At 38.6% G+C, this 16,088-nt stretch overlaps 1 protein-coding gene across 12 annotated transcripts in view; it reads right to left on the reverse strand.

The window, feature by feature from the left end:
* RBM47 (RNA binding motif protein 47) overlaps positions 1–16,088 on the reverse strand; it is a 155,576-nt gene that overhangs the window by 29,393 nt on the left and 110,095 nt on the right. For 10 of the 12 annotated variants that reach the window (XM_036332033.1, XM_036332124.1, XM_036332050.1 and 7 more), the window contains one exon: positions 4,522–4,646. The gene's annotated coding sequence lies outside the window, so the exon portion shown is untranslated. Of the gene's footprint in view, positions 1–4,521; positions 4,647–7,886; positions 7,910–11,837; positions 11,862–16,088 lie in introns of those variants that run through there. The other 2 variants (XM_036332090.1, XM_036332042.1) reach the window with 2 other exon arrangements.

A 16,088-nucleotide genomic window follows, 5' to 3' on the forward strand; every position in this document is an offset into this window, starting at 1 on the left:
TAAAATTATAGAATTCTTAGAAGAAAATATAGAGGAAACGCTTCATGATACTGGATTTATTTGGCTTTGATTTCTTGGATATGACACCCAAAGCACAGGCAACAAAATAAAAAAAAAATAGATAAACTGGGCTACATCAAACGAAAAACTTTTGTGAATCAAAGGACACTATCAGCAGAGTGAAAGGCAACCCTTACTGAGGAATTAATATTCAGAATACATCAGGACCTCCTACAATGCAACAATAACAAAACAAATCAGCCAATTTAAAAACGGGCAAAGGGCTGAACAGGCACTTCTCCAAAGATGATACCCAAAAAGCCAACTGGCAAATGAAAATATGCTCAACATCACTAATCATTTGGGAAACACAAATCAAACCACAACGACATACCACTTCACCCCCATTACGAGGGCTACTATTGAAAAAACAACAAACAAAAATCCCCAAAATAACAAGCGCTGGCAAGGGTGTGGAGAAATTGGAACAACTGTGCATTGCTTGTGGGAATGTAAAATGGTGCAGCTGCTATGGGAAACAGTACAGTGGCTCCTTAAGAGCTTAAACATAGAATTACCATATGATCCACCAATGCCACCACAAGGTATATACCCAGAAGAATTGAAAGTAGGGATTCAAACAGATATTTGTACACCCATGATAAAAGCATTATTAACTACATAGCCAAAAGGTGGAAGTAACTCAAATGTCTATCAGTGCATTAATGGCCCTATCCAGTTTGGCTCAGTGGGTAGAGCATTGGCCTATGGACTCAAGAGTCCTGGGTTCGATTCCCGTCAAGGGCATATGCCCAGGTTGGGGGCTCAATCCCCAGTGTGGGGTGTGCGGGAAGCAGCCAATCAATGATTCTTTCTCATCATTGATGTTTCTGTCTCTCTCTCCCTCCCCTTCCTTTCTGAAATAAATAAAAATATATTTTTTAAAATGCATTAATGGATAAACAAAATGTGGTATATAAACAATTAAATGTTATTCTGCCTTAAAAGAGAAGAAAATTCTGACACATGCTACAACATGGATGAACCATGAAAACATTATGCTAAGTGAAATAAGGCAGACCCCAAAGGACAAATGTATAATTCTACTTAAATGAGAAACCTAGAATAGTTAGTCATAGAGACAAGGAGTAGAAAGGTGGTTGCCATTGGGAAGGTGAAAAGTTTCCATTTGGGAAGATGAAAAAGTTCTGGATGTGGATGGTGGTATTTACACAACAATGTGAATGTATTTAATGCCTCAGAACTGTACATCTAAAAATGGTTAAAATGGTTAATATACATATTTTACCACAATAAAAAGGGAGTCATGGAAAACCAGCAAAGATTATCTATAATAATAAAAGCATAATATGCTAATTAGACCCGACGGCCTTCAGGAGGAAGCCAGGGCTGTGAGGGAAGCCCGGGTCCTGGGTGCCAGAGGGAAGCCGGTACTGGCAACTGGGGGAAGGAAGGCCTACTCTTGCACGAATATTGTGCATCGGGCCTCTAGTATGAAATAAATAAAATTTAAAAAAAAATGCAGATTTTTACAAGATGGGAAAATCAATTAGAAAAATGATGTTATAGGTTATACAGCTTTTTCTTCATGTTTGCAATTCAAATTGCAAAGCAAGACAAATGGCCAATATATTAGCAAATGAGACTTTTTAACTGTGTGAAATATAGTCAAAAAGTGTCTGTGTTGTTCGAAGACTGAGATTACAGCCAGTTGGGGAACTATTACAATTCCTTCATGCTTTTAGGTTTTGGAAGTTGTCCCAACATATGTAAAGATATATTTTTTAAAGCACAAAGCCAAACTGGTATTACAAAGTAGCAAAAAAAAAAATCTGAGTAGAGAGGAATCCAAAAAATATTTATGAAGTATGTACTCTATGTTAATATGCAAGGGACAATCTACCTCAGAGAGAAAGATTAGTTGGCAGGTGACAGACTTTCTCACAAAGTTTGGCTTGTCTCCCTGAAATTGCTCAGTATAGCTCAGTAGTTTAGTCACACAATTTTAACATTTCTGGCAGGTGTAGGTGGTGAAGGCTAGCTAAATATTCATGCAATTATTATTATTTTTTCTTAGAGAGACAGAAGAGGGGGGAGGCGAGAGAGAGAGAATGATTTGTTGTCCCACTTATCTATGCATTCATTGGTTGATTCTTATATGTGCCCTGACCAGGGATCAAACCTGCCACCTTGGTATTGGTACAACACTGTAACCAACTGAACTATTTGGCCAGGGCTCACAAGCTTATTTACCCTTTAAACATGTTTGGTGTGTTTCAAATGCAGACTTTTAGTGAATGTGTGCTGGGGTGATGGGGCGGGGGGCGGGCGGGCCATAGGTACCAGGCTGAGGATGAAGATTAGACAGAACCGTAGACTCTATCACCTTTAAAATTCTGGTCATGATTCTACAAGCCTTTCTGTGAAGCCCACTGGCCATTCCTTTGCTTTGGGGTTCTCATCCTTTGGTAGTTTATCTGTTATTTATGAATTACAGATGTTAGAGCTAGAGGAAACCTTAGAGGCCATACTGAAAAATTTTCCTAGGGGAACTTTCTCTCCTAAACTGATGTGCGTCCATTGCCCGAGAAGTGACAAAACACATTATGGTGTTCACCGTTAAGTTTAGACATCTAGATAATGAATGGCCTTAATTGTATGCACATCTGTTTACTAGTAACCCCTTCAGATACTCTTTAGATAGAGACAAATTGAGTCTCTCATTTAAAAGAAGAAACAGGCCTTGAGAATGTAAGTGACCTACCCAAGGGCAAGTATTTTTAAGTTGGCTGTTTGGACTCCCAACTGAATTAAGCTTCTCATAGACAATGAAAAGATGTTCTTTTATTCCCCTGAAGCACATAGTATAGAAATGAACAAAAGTGGTGATAATACCCACTGAATAAATGCAAGCCTCGCATATGCTTTTCCCTATAAACAGATCTGAGAGATTGATGCTGACGTACAGTGTCAATCAAATGACACTGTCTTCTACTTTAGAGTCCTGATATTGGTTAAGGCTGGGGTGTGCCAGGGGAGGGAACAGGCTTTTGTTTCCTGAACTTCTGTAGAAATATTTATGATTTTAAACCTTAAAATGATAGATCTCAATCATTACATGCGTGCAGTGAAATGAACAGTCATATGTAGTGGGAGGACACGTGTAATAGGTAATCGGCTGCTCATCTCTGGAGGACAGTTAGAATATATCAAGAGCTTTATTTACAGTGTTCATTCTCATTGGCCCAATGATTCCATTTAGGGAAATTTACCCCAAGAAAATCATCAGAGACACAAGTAAAATGCATAGTCAAATTGGTTCACTACAGTGGTATTTGTAACATAATGTAATGAACATAATAGTATATATTTATATGTGATATAGCAAACATAATGTATGAAAATAGCTAAATAAATTATGGCATAGTTGTAAACTAGAATATTAATTTCGTGTTCTCAACTATGTTTACCTTGTAAAATCATATTTTAGAATATATATGAAATAGTTGAAAAACAAACAAAAAAGGAATAAATTTACCATAATGTTAATTGTGGTTTCTTTGGAATGTGGGATTTTAAGTAATTTTATATTTTTTCTTTATTTTCCAGGTTTCCTTTAATAAATATGCTTTTATAAAAAGAAAAAAATTATAATTAAAAAAATTTGGCTCTCCAAGTCCCTGAATTTAGTCCAGATCCCAGCCTAGAGGATATGAGAAGGGACTTTGGGTTGCGTTGGGGGCGTGAGGAGTTGTTGGGCACATAAGTGTCACCAGGACTCCTCCCTGACATACAAGGATCTATGGCCTCTACCTTCCAGCTCTATGTGAGGGCTGTGGCTGCGACTGGGGAGGGCTGGCCGTGCAAAGCTCTAGGTGAAGATGATACCAGTTACGTCTTTCTTTTGTTTCCCATCCCTGCCGCAGCGTACATAAAATTATCACCCACAGAATAATAATGCCGCCTATCTGTAGTGAATTATATAGTTGTGGAAGTGTATTTCCATATGTTGTAATTAGATTGCCATGAGTTAGCGGTTCTGATAGTTACTTTGACATCATCCGACAGGTGAGGTAACAAATGAGAAAAGGCGTGAGAATTATTCAAGAAAATACAGTCGTCTTCCGTAGCTTGTACCAAGGCCCTTCCTTGTGTCCAACCCTTTCAGAAGACAATGCCGAGTGACCTACACTTGATCTCTATTTGTGGGTGTAAAAGACAAATTATAAGCAATACATAATTGTTCCTCATCTCTCCTAAGATGCTCACACACGCAAACAGCAGCAGTAGTTTTTTCCTCCTGGGCCACCAAGATGTAAACTAAACAGAGAAATAGGGATTTATATTGTGGGTTCAAAATAACTTACTGTGTATAGCCACTCGTGTTGCCACAAAACGACACACCAGATGCACATTGTCTAAGCAGCAGATACCTCATTGATAGGAATGAAAAAGTATGGTTTTCCTTAAGAAGAAAAGGATACCAGCAGGTGTACTCACCAAAAAACCACCAATTTGACTTGTCTGGTCCTTTACAGGATGTAGACCAAGAATGTACAGGGAAATTCAGGCAGCTTACTTGGGATTTCTCAGTTCAATTTTTGGAGTGCCCTTTGAAGCAAATCCTATGGGTAAAAAAAAAAATAAAAATTGCTAGAAATGTTTTCTATTTCAATATAATTTTCATACATGCATTACAAATTTGGGGCCATTTTCTTTCAAAGGAAAATGGACTACTATTTCTCTATCATGTTAGCTACAAACCAAGAAATGCAACCCCTTTCCTTCTTCCTGTCCTTGAACGGGACCATAATAAGAAGATGACCAATTTCTTCCATTTCTTGTATTTCCCCCTCTCCCTTCTTTGGAGTACCCATGACTTCAAGGTGAACAATTCATGTTTAGGAAGAAATACAGATATAGTCTATATTGTATGCCTATAGACCCTTACTAAGTGAGGTGGTTCACTTTACAGGGCGGGTAAGTCTAGCTCATGGGCTGCCCCTCCTCATTTGGGGGGCTCTGCTACTCATCACTGACAGATCATCACACTCTATCTTGTGAATCCAGGGAGGATCTCAGAACCACTGAAACAACCACCACCATCACTGCCAACTGAGAAGAGTTGCTGTGAAAGTGACTTGGTTTTCTGCCCTAAATGTGTCGTTGAGATGCTGCTGACAATGTTCTTTGCATGGAGAATCCCACAGGATTTGGGATCCTAAGATAAAAGACTTTAGTCATGATATAGAAAATATTCAAATTTAGGAGACTTAAGTTCAAGAGAAGGGTATTTCGGGTGAGACATTAAAATATACCCTAAGCACAAAACTTTTACCTTTATTTTACATCTGGATACATAATCAGCCCAACTTTAAGAATGTTCCCTCCCAACAACTGAGAGCCCTCCTTGAGCTGCATAAGATTCAATATGGCACGGTGGCTGCAGCACCAGTCTGGGAACTAGAGGACTAGTTTTTTTATGCTTTTTTTATTTTCCCAACTTTATTGACCAATATAATTGTATATAAATATAATTGTGTATCAATGTAGAACATGATGGTTTGATAGTTTTAATTTTAGCTCTGCCATGACTTTTTCTGTGTTCTTAGGTAAATCATTTCACCTATTTGAGCCAAAGTTTGTTCCCTTAAAGAAAATAAGAAGTTGGATGACCAGTAGTTTTCAAACTTGTTTTTAACTTTTGTTTTGTTTTATTTCTTTAGAGATAGCACCCTTTCTTCCATCACACATGTGCCTAGATGCAGGAACAAAACCGAAAAGCAGGAGCTGGCTGAAGTGGAGGCGGGATGATATGGCAGGCCCCTCCAGCTCATCACCGATTCTGCTCCATCATCCACAGGAGCCATGAGGGGACCCCACAGGGCCTTTAGGACTACAGAGACCACAGTTTGAACCTGCCGATTAAATGGACACTGAAGACATTTGCAGCTCCAAAATGATTCTGCCTTGACTATCTTTATATTGCAATGACTGGCAAAGCATTCAGTGGGATTCAAGCCTTGATGGGAACACATGCAATAAAACAAAACAAGGAGCTGATTTTAATCCTTATTATCAATGATTTACTGGGGGGGGGGACTACCACACCCTCAAATAAATCATAGAGTAACAGCTGTTAAGTTACTGCTGAAGTATATAACCTACACCCCCATCTGTATCCTGGATAACACCTAATGATCAACATCACAGTGTTTGATAAGTCAAAATAAACGTGCAAATTACAAGCTGCTCCTGAAATTAATCCTACCCTGCTGAGGCAACAGAATAAAACTTAGACGCCTGCACTATTCATCTACTAGCTAAGTTACTTCAGACACGTTTATTTAACTTTTCTGAGCCTCACTTTCCGCATCCATAACGTGGAAATAATTCCTTGCAGGACTGTATGGAGAACAGAGAAAATATTTATAAAGCACCATTCCTGGAACATATTATTTGTGCAGAATTGTGAGTTGTCTCTCTTTGCATAATGGCAAAATGTCCTCCCTTAAAAAATAGTGTCATGGTAATGGACATGTACACTCCATGAATTGATTTTTTACAGAGAGAAGGGAGAGAGATAGAGAGTTAGAAACATCGATCAGCTGCCTCCTGCACATCCCCCACTGGGGAAGTGCCCGCAACCCAGGTACATGCCCTTGACCGGAATCGAACCTGGGACCCTTCAGTCCGCAGGCCCACGCTCTATCCACTGAGCCAAACCGGTTTCGGCAACACTCCATGAATTGAAAGCAAATTACTAATATATAAACAAGACTATAGGTTTTACACAGTTTTGTATTATATCTTCATAAAGGAAAGGGGGTTATTGATGTGCCTCTAATGTCTATTCAAGAAACAGGAATTTTCCCCAAAATGAAACACATAGGTTCAATTGTATGTTTCCAAACAACTCCAAACATATTTCATAAAAGTTTCAATGTTGTTTTGCCATAAAAATCTTCAAGCAAAACCCATATGCCATTTGTCCTATGGCTTCACATTCTTCCTGTCACATTATTAGGTACCCCAAGGCACCCACTTTGAGAAGTCTAGCTCTAGTCCAAATTTTTGACTTTATTGTGGAGGAAACTTTTACCAAAGGTCGCATAACTCGGCATACTAATAGGAAATGGTCTCCGGACATGAATTGGGTTAATTCGTTCACTTGCTCATTCTGTGAAACAGGTCTGGGTGCTGCTCACTACATGATAGAGTCTTTATGAAGACCCAATGGGGAAAATTTTCTGGATTCCAGTAGAAAGAAAAGCTACTCTGAGCACGACACTTGGTTTATTTTTATTGGGGGAGAGGGGCATGTGAATCTTAAAGTTGATTATGCAAATGTTCGTTGGACTTAAGACACCTGTGGCATCATCTTAATATGCCTACCCTGATTTTTTACCTTCTCTTCTTGTCATACCATATGTAGTTTTGAAAGCTGTTTCAAATCCATTTTTGGAATGAGGCAGGGTACAAATAAATACATAAAGTTAATAAATGTATTTTTTCCCAAAAAGATGCTCTAATTTAATATCAAGTTCCATGTTACGTTCTGCTTGCTTCTCAACTCTCAGTCATAAAACGAGGCTAAGAGTAACCTTTCATCTCCTCCTCCACCACTAAGGAATGAGAATTCTGTTTCTTATAAGCAAATCCTTTCTTAAGAGAAACCAATTGTGCACACTCAGAAATAGTGGTACATGGGCCTAAAGCTCCCAGGAGACCATGGGGCAAGAGTCATACCACAGAGTTCTAGGGTTACTGCCAGCAGCACCATCTGACCCTGGGCATGCCATGTGGCTGAAGCTGATATCAACACCTTGTGTTAGAACTGTTATAAGGGTAAAATATGAATTTACATTTGAAAGCATCTTGTGAACTGCCAACCATCAGTTTCTGCCTGGATACCGGCAGTAGCCTCCCAGCTGACTTTGTCCCATCCGCTCTTGCCCACTGCAATCAATGTAGCTCTCATGGCAGGCAAGGTGACTTTAAAAAAACACACAATTTGATCATATCACCTTCCTGCTCAAACCTCTAAACAATATTCCTACTGACGTAGGATTAAGTCCAATATTCTTAGTAGGTCCTATAAGGAAGACTTTGGCTCCTTTTGTCAACCTCATCTTGCACATGCTGTTTCTAACTCTTCAAACCCTTGCTAGTCCCCATACTTACTCCCCCCGCATCCCCTCACCTACCCAGCTCACACTCATCCTTAAACCTCAGAAGTCATCCCTGGAGTCCCCGAGACACGTTCCTGTAACGTCATGTAATCCCTCATAACACTAGGTTGAATCACATGAAATTGCTGTTTGGGGAAAGAAATGCTAGCCAATTGGCAGTTTTATATGGTTTAACCTTACAATAATTGGTATAATAGTGATACCTTCCAGTCAATTGTACACTTTACTAGGGCAAAATCTATTCTGACTCACTACTATAAACCCTGTGTCCCACAGCCCTTCCTAGCGCCCAGTAGGTGCTTAATTTTTAAGTTAATGTGCGATGTTATACTACCTTTTTAATGCTCAGCACATAACTTTTATATTGTCATTGGTAGTAAAAATGATGTTTTTATTCAAATGCTACTTCTAAGTGTCAAGGAATAAAATGAAGAAACAGAACGAAAAAAATTACTTTTTAAGATTTTCATTTCCAGCATTTCTAGAAAGCATGAATCCTAGTAAGTATAATACACCTCATTAGGGATAAAATTAGCCCACTGGTGTGGTATCACTCATGAATTTTTAAAAACTCAAATGTTTCTCACTGAAGGGCAGAATGAAAACAACTCAGCAAGGGAACCAGATGGTTTGGATGTCTCTCTTTTTACAGCTTTTGCGTGCAATAGCAAATCAGTCAGTGGGGAAAAGAAGCATCTAAAAGAGTGCTAGACTTGCAACAGGAGTTTTAAAGTACACTTCCCCACGATATTCAAAAGGAATGCATCCTAAAACTTACCCAATATGCCATAGTTAGCGTCCGCCATGAAACGAACAGAACAAAGCCCAAGCTTAACCAAGCTGGGATGATGTATGTGGTAGGTTAGGCTTCTTCACAAGCTACGTACTTTAATGATATTAATAGTGTCAATAGCAGCTGACATTCAGTGAATGCTTATTACGCACCACACACTGTGCTAAGCTTTTCTCGTACATTGTCTTATCAAATCACTTCCACAGCCCCATGAAGCAAATTCTAGGGTTGTTTTCATTCTGGAGGCTGCTCATTGGCTAAGGCCCCTTAATTGTAAGTGATGAATCTGGGATTCAAACCTAGGAGTCCTGCCCTGACCAGTTTGGCTCAGTGGATAGAGCGTCGGCCTGCTCAAGGGTCCCGGGTTCGATTCCGGTCAAGTGCATGTACCTTGGTTGCGGGCACATACCCAGTGGGGAGTGTGCAGGAGGCGGCTGATCGATGTTTCTCTCTCATCGATGTTTCTAGCTCTTTATCCCTCTCCCTTCCTCTCTGTAAAAAATCAATAAAATATATTTAAAAAACAAACAAAACAACAACAACAACAACAAAAAACAACCTAGGCGTCCTGAGGCCAGACTCTGTGCTCTTAGCTATTCTGCTCTATGGAAGAATCCATTTGCTTCTGCACCCGTGTCTGGAAGGGTAGAAGTTGTGATGTAACAAAAATGGTGAGTTTTTATGAATTTATATTGCAGCCTTAGAGTTATTTATGACTCAAGGTCTACTGTCTAAGAATTTTTTTTCAAGAGTCCCAGAATTCAACCATAAGCAGTAAAAGATATTCTCAACCTGGGAGTTCAACTTTTTGGTAGAAGAGTGGAGAATGTCGGAGACTCATAAACATAGATTCAGAAATCCCTGGTTATCCAAGTTGTTCCCCAGCTTCTTGCAAAACCTGTCCCACTTTGGAAAGCTTTTGAGAAATCACAGAGACCCACCAAAGGAGTAAACAGAGCCCACAATTTCACTTTCTACTGCTCAGTCAATAACTTCTAATCAGGCTATTCTTCCTTGCTACATTTAAAAAAATTACCTACCTCTTTTAGTTGCAAGGAAAGGAACATACTAACATGCACACTATAGAAACAGAATTTTAAAAATAAATACAGGTTACTAATCCTTTACATATGATTCATAGGTGGTGGTTATTGAGCTATCGCTCCCCACCCCCCTCAGTCTTTGTGCATTAACATTTGACCCTTTTTATAATATGCACCTTGTACCAGTGAAACCTAAGGCACCAGCTAGTTACTCATTAAACTTGGGTGCCAAGGGCCGACTTGTACAAATTACACTGTTAACTGCCTGGCCTGGCCTGTGTGCAGAAGTGGAAAAAAAGCAATCATCGTAGCTGTGAAATTCTGTCATATCGGCAGAATTGAACTACAAATTGCAGCAATTCATGCCTGACCTCTGATCTGTGAAGTTAGTCTAAAACCTTTGACCCTCAGCTTGGAATTGAGAAACAGCATTTACTTGTGCTGGAGAAGATGGCTAGCAAGGATTCTCTGCTGTGAATTGTTAACTCTGTGATTATTGGTCAATCCCATCCACCTCCCACAAGGAGTCAGCCAGAGCAAGGCTACACGGAAGATCTTGAGAGTGACTTGCCATAAAGTGGCATTTTGAATAAATCTAATAAAAGTAAAAAGTTTCCGGATGCAAAAATCTTTAAACGACTATGTAAAAATAATAAGAAAAGGGGGAATCTGAGATAATTTAAATTATTGGGCATTTATACTTAGTGATATATGCGTTAAAAAATTCTCTCTATAAATTAAACAAAAATAGCATTTTAACTAAATACTTTTTTAAATTTTACCAAATGGTACCATCTCTTATATCTTTAAAAAAATGTATTAGTTAATTTCTGTTATAAAATACAACCCATATTAAGCCATCTTTGGGATAAAGCCATAATGGGAAACCAGTTATACTTTTTTTTGAACTCAAATTTACCTTCTAATAGTAAACATTAGATGTAGGCTTTTGATAATAATAACAACATACATTTCTTATGTATACATTTTGTTGCAACACCGATTTTTCATTTTGTTCATAATGAGGAAGGTTTTTCTTTGGAGGATTAGCTTCCAATGCTATTAAAATTGCTCCATTTTCTGATAGCAATCTGATTCTATTTTTCTTGTTTCTTCAAGTCAATATTAGAACAAATCTCAAATAGCATATAAAATATAACTAACCTACTCTTTATAATGAAAGTGAAATTTATTTGTAGTCTTTAAAGCATATAATCTACACATAACTAATTCCATTTCATAAACTTTACTCTTGGTTTGAAAAAGTGATTGATACAAGCATCTTCTTACACCAGAACTTTTCTCAGAGAAAATGCCATTGTTGCTAACCTTTATGTAGTAAGTATTATAATGCTGATTCCATTAACTTAGTTTTATTTTCTTTATCTCACATCTTAAAGTAACAGATTTCTTCTACAGAGACAGACTCTGAAAAGATTATAGAAAACAAGTGTGAGCCTTATTGATAAATTCCTGCTTTCTCTCTCACAGTTAAAATAGCAACAATTTATGAAATAATGACTTTGCAGAGACCTAGCTTTTAGTCTATTTAGCTGTTGGATGAACTTTTTTTTTTAGTTTGTAACTTAAGAATTTTGGTTTTGCTGCTAGAAAGTAAATGGTACAGTATTTGACATTCTCAGAAACTTCACTTTTTTTTTTTTTTGGCCTTCAATTAAAAACAAACAAAACGGATCATTTGTTTATTCGACCTGATCTGAATTACTTTAACCAAACACAACCATCTCGTCCTCTCATACAGTTTAAGCAAATAAGGCATCCCCCTACCTTTCCAGTCCTGAAATCTGGATGCGGCAGGCTAATAGTAACAAAAGCTTTGCTTAAGCAACCTTCGCTCCTGATCCCAGGAACTGCGTGACTCTGCTAATACGGCACCCGGCTCCTCATTGGTCAGTGAGCTTTGGCCACTTAAATGCCTTGGGAGTCATTTGCTAAGGGCACCTGGAATGAGCTTGGAGTGGGTGGTACGGAAAGAAGGGAGGTGTTCAAACTGCCAGATACAAAGTGCTCAACAGCAGCCGGAAAACTTCATGGAAATGCTACTATAAGAAAAGACCCCAGAAGACAGAGAAAGAAATTTAACTGAAATATTTTATTCAAACACAAATACTGACTAGAAGGAAACAAATGATGTTTAAATCCACCTTCCTAGAATAAGACGGGTGCCCACAACCTGTACCGCTTGGCGCAGACAAGAAAAACAGTAATTCCTACTTCCCCCGGGTTGTTGTGGGGATTGAATGAAAGAATTCGTGTGAAGCACTCAGAAAATTTCTTGGCATATAGGAAGTTCTCAAAAAATGTTACTATGGCTTCTTAGAAATGTTATAGTTTTAGAAAAGGTTACTTTTCTTTTTTATTATTTCTAGGGTAAATGATCTGGATTGAGGACCCTTTATCATTCCTCATAATCATTACCAACAATCCCGTTTATGATAAGCCTGGAAGGAAAAAAGGATACAGGCAAAAATATGGCATAAACAAACTCATTTTGTTTTATCAATTTTGAGCTGCAAATGGATTTACTGGTAAAAGAAAAAAAAAAAAAAGAAAAAGTAGAGAAAAAGAAGGGAGTGGTTAAGACAGGATTCACTGATAACAAAAACAGTCTGTATGTGAAGTCTGATCAGAAGGACTTGCGGAGTAAATGCACCCCTTGTCAGGCAGTTAGGAGATGGAACCTCATCTAGAGGCTGAGTCTGTGGGTCCAGGCAACGGGGAGATCAGAGGGACAGGGGGACTCAGGACGGCTCCTGAATACCACGTGACATCTGGGAATACACATCTTCTGAACCAGGAATAAAATGAGCTCCATGGCATGTAAAGAGAGAAACCCATCTGTAACTCTTCCTAAAACAAAGATTCAAAGCTGTGGTCTCCAGTTTTCCCTTCGCAGTTATTCTGTAATTGTTAGCCTTACTAAATTCTATAAGCCACAGCAATTTGAAGTAGCCTGGAGGGGAAGCAGAAAGGCCAGAGTGAACAAGAAAGTTTTAAATTTATTTACCTACCTCTATTTTTTTTTTAAAGAGACAGTTTTATTACTTCCAAATAATATAATCTAAAGCTATCGATAGTAACTAGAAAATGCCAGAGGGTTAGTACAGGGTCAAAATCCAGAACAAGTCTAAGACTATAAGTGTGTTAAATATTGTTTAAAACGAAATTGCTAGGTTCTGATGAAAGATATGGTCTTTGTAAGAAACTAGTTCTAAAGAATTCAAACAATATAGGAAAGTACACATTAAAAGTAAAGGCCACTCTCCTTCCACTGCCACTGGCATTGACTCCTACTCCATAGTCCTCAATGGAGGCAAATGCATAAAACTACATCCACGGCATCATAGTGGACATGTCTTCTGAGAGATCTGACTTACAACAGCTTAAGTCATCCCTAGAGGAGTGACCTTTTGTCTTAAGAAGCCTTTTTTTTTTTTTTTTTTTTTTTTTTTTAGAGTGGAGTGACAGCAGGCCAATCTGAGGCCTGGGGCTGTAGGAAAAAGAAAAAGAAAAAATACAGGTGGAAAATAGAAGCTTGAGACCAGATAAGCTCTATGGTAGATTTGAAAAAAAACAACAACAATACTCAGAACCTTCTGGGAGAGGAGGAAGTGCAGCCCTGGTGAATACATAACAGGAAAGCAGGAAACTGTCCTGTGGTCTATTTTAAATAGAAGTAATAATTAGTAAGGTCACCTTTACATCCTACTAAGAGTAGCATTATATATATTTTTTAGTGTTTTAAAATACCTAGAGGCTAAGATAGAGTTGATGTAAAGATCAAGTGAATGTGTGTTTGTTTTCTATATAACAGTATATACTTTTTCAGAAGTAGATTTTACACTATCTAGAATTTGAAAACCTTTGCTGAAATTGTTTATTGTATTAATGTATGACTACAGCATAAGAGGAAGATTCTGTACACACACACACACACACTGAAGTACCAGTCTCCATCTGAAAAGGTGTCCAAGATTGGAACTAAAGCCACTGTACTGATGGTGTTAGCAACAGTGGTTGGCCACGAAACTAACCAACCACACCAGGAAAGTAAGCTCAAAGAGATGAGGGCATGCTATCCTTCTGAGAGTTCTAAAGAACGTGCACGGCACACAGAACCCACAGGGAGAATGGCAAAATTATAACAAGGACTTGGCCTCAGCGACAGGCACTGTTTTCTTATATTTGGATTTAATCTCGTTCACAGCATTCAATATTCTAGGATAATTATTGAATTTCTACCCTGTGCCATTTCCTATTTTAGGTGCTCAGGATGGCAACATTTACTAAAAGTAATAATAAAAAATCCCTGCTCTCTGGAGTTTTATTCCAGTTGGGAGTCAGAAAATAAATAAACTCATAAAACACCAATAATGTCAAGGTAGTCACTGCGGCTATATGCGTTGTTTACATCCCGTTACCTGCCCACGTCCATCACTGCTTTAGACCAGAAGCCTGTCTCTGCTTTTATAAACCGGTATATAATTTCATCAACCTGTATGGTTAAAGCCACCGTAGTCTATTAATTTGTTAAATACCCCATCAATGTGAGTATCAGCAGGAAGAATCAAGTAATTGCCACATCTGGGATGAAGAGTTTATCTGATCTGGACATTAGGAAAGGATCTGAAAGCTTTCGATTTAAAACTTAAAATTGTATCTTCTCAATCGGTACAATTGTTTTAAAGAGTAAAATTATAATAGTAGTTAACATTTGTGTATTTCATTCACTCAGTCAATATTATCAAGTGCCTTTTAAATGCCAGGCACTGTTCTACGTACGGGGGCGACAGCAGTGAGCAGAACAGATAAAAATCCCTGCCCTGGTGAGCCCTACAAACCCGTGGGGGAGAGGGCACTGAGTGGATAAATCCGTAAAATATGTAGTACGCTGGGCTGTGAAAGAGCGAAGGAGAAAAGGCAGCATGGAAAAAGAGCAGGAATGTGTGTGTGCCATGTCTTCCTTCTTTCCTCCTCCTCCTCTTTCTTTCTTCCCCACACCCGTCTCTCTATTTACCTACCCACCCTTCACCTTTCTCCTCTGACCCTGCTAGTGACAGGCATTTCTGTACTTATGGAAAAGCTTGGGAATTTTGGAGGTGGTACCTTTGGAGCCAGATAGGAAAAACTTTAATGCTTGGGGAGTGAAACCAATACTTTAAAAAGCCACAAAATCTAGTTTAAATCTAAAGACAATTCTCTTTGTATCTCCCTCCCCACTCCCCAAACTCTTCCTCCATTCTAGGCAGCATTCATCATTGATTCTCAGAAGCCTGTTAGGTTTTATAGTGATTCCTTCTGCCCCTTTAACATAGCAAACTGTAGTGTCTGATAAGCTATGCAATTACCAGTCTTTATATATCCTGTGGTAGTTTCACAGACTTTCTTTTTAAAAGAGGAAGTTCAGAATAAATATTGAATGTAGTGGAGAGAGGAGACACCTATTACAAAGTCATACATGATGTGTACAAGTTCAAACGCATGTTCCACTAGAGAAAAGCTGGCTACATTAAGTCATAAGATAGCAGCAGATGTTCCCTCCTTAGAACGGGCAGTGAGGTTAACAAGAGCTCAGGAAGTGTGTGCTTTAGCCAAGTATTATTAATAATTAAATGGCGTTTTACTAATTTCTACAAAATGGCCACAGAAATCCCCTAGCATTCTAGATTTACCAAGTAGAATTCTTTTCCATTTCAGTGGGTGTTTACTGGGTACTTTCAATAATGACTTCAAGGTAGATTCAAGCTCTGGGTGCGTGTGGGGAGGGTGTGTGGGAAATGCAGTCCAAGACCTAGACCTGATGTGATCTCTATTAACGAGAAGCTAATAATGTTCTTGGAGAGACAATTAAATGTCAGTGAGAACATATAACATACTAGACAAAATGAAGCACCGTGTGCTGTGTGGATATGAAGAGCTATGGAGTCGGGTAGAGAGCATTGTCAAGTGACCGTATGGAAAGCTTACGGAAAGAAACGTCTGGAACTGCAATTGATTTACAGTAGTTTTAGGTACCAC

Source organism: Myotis myotis, unplaced genomic scaffold (assembly GCF_014108235.1).
Source record: "Myotis myotis isolate mMyoMyo1 unplaced genomic scaffold, mMyoMyo1.p scaffold_m19_p_1, whole genome shotgun sequence".
Classification (NCBI taxonomy): Eukaryota; Metazoa; Chordata; class Mammalia; order Chiroptera; family Vespertilionidae; genus Myotis; species Myotis myotis.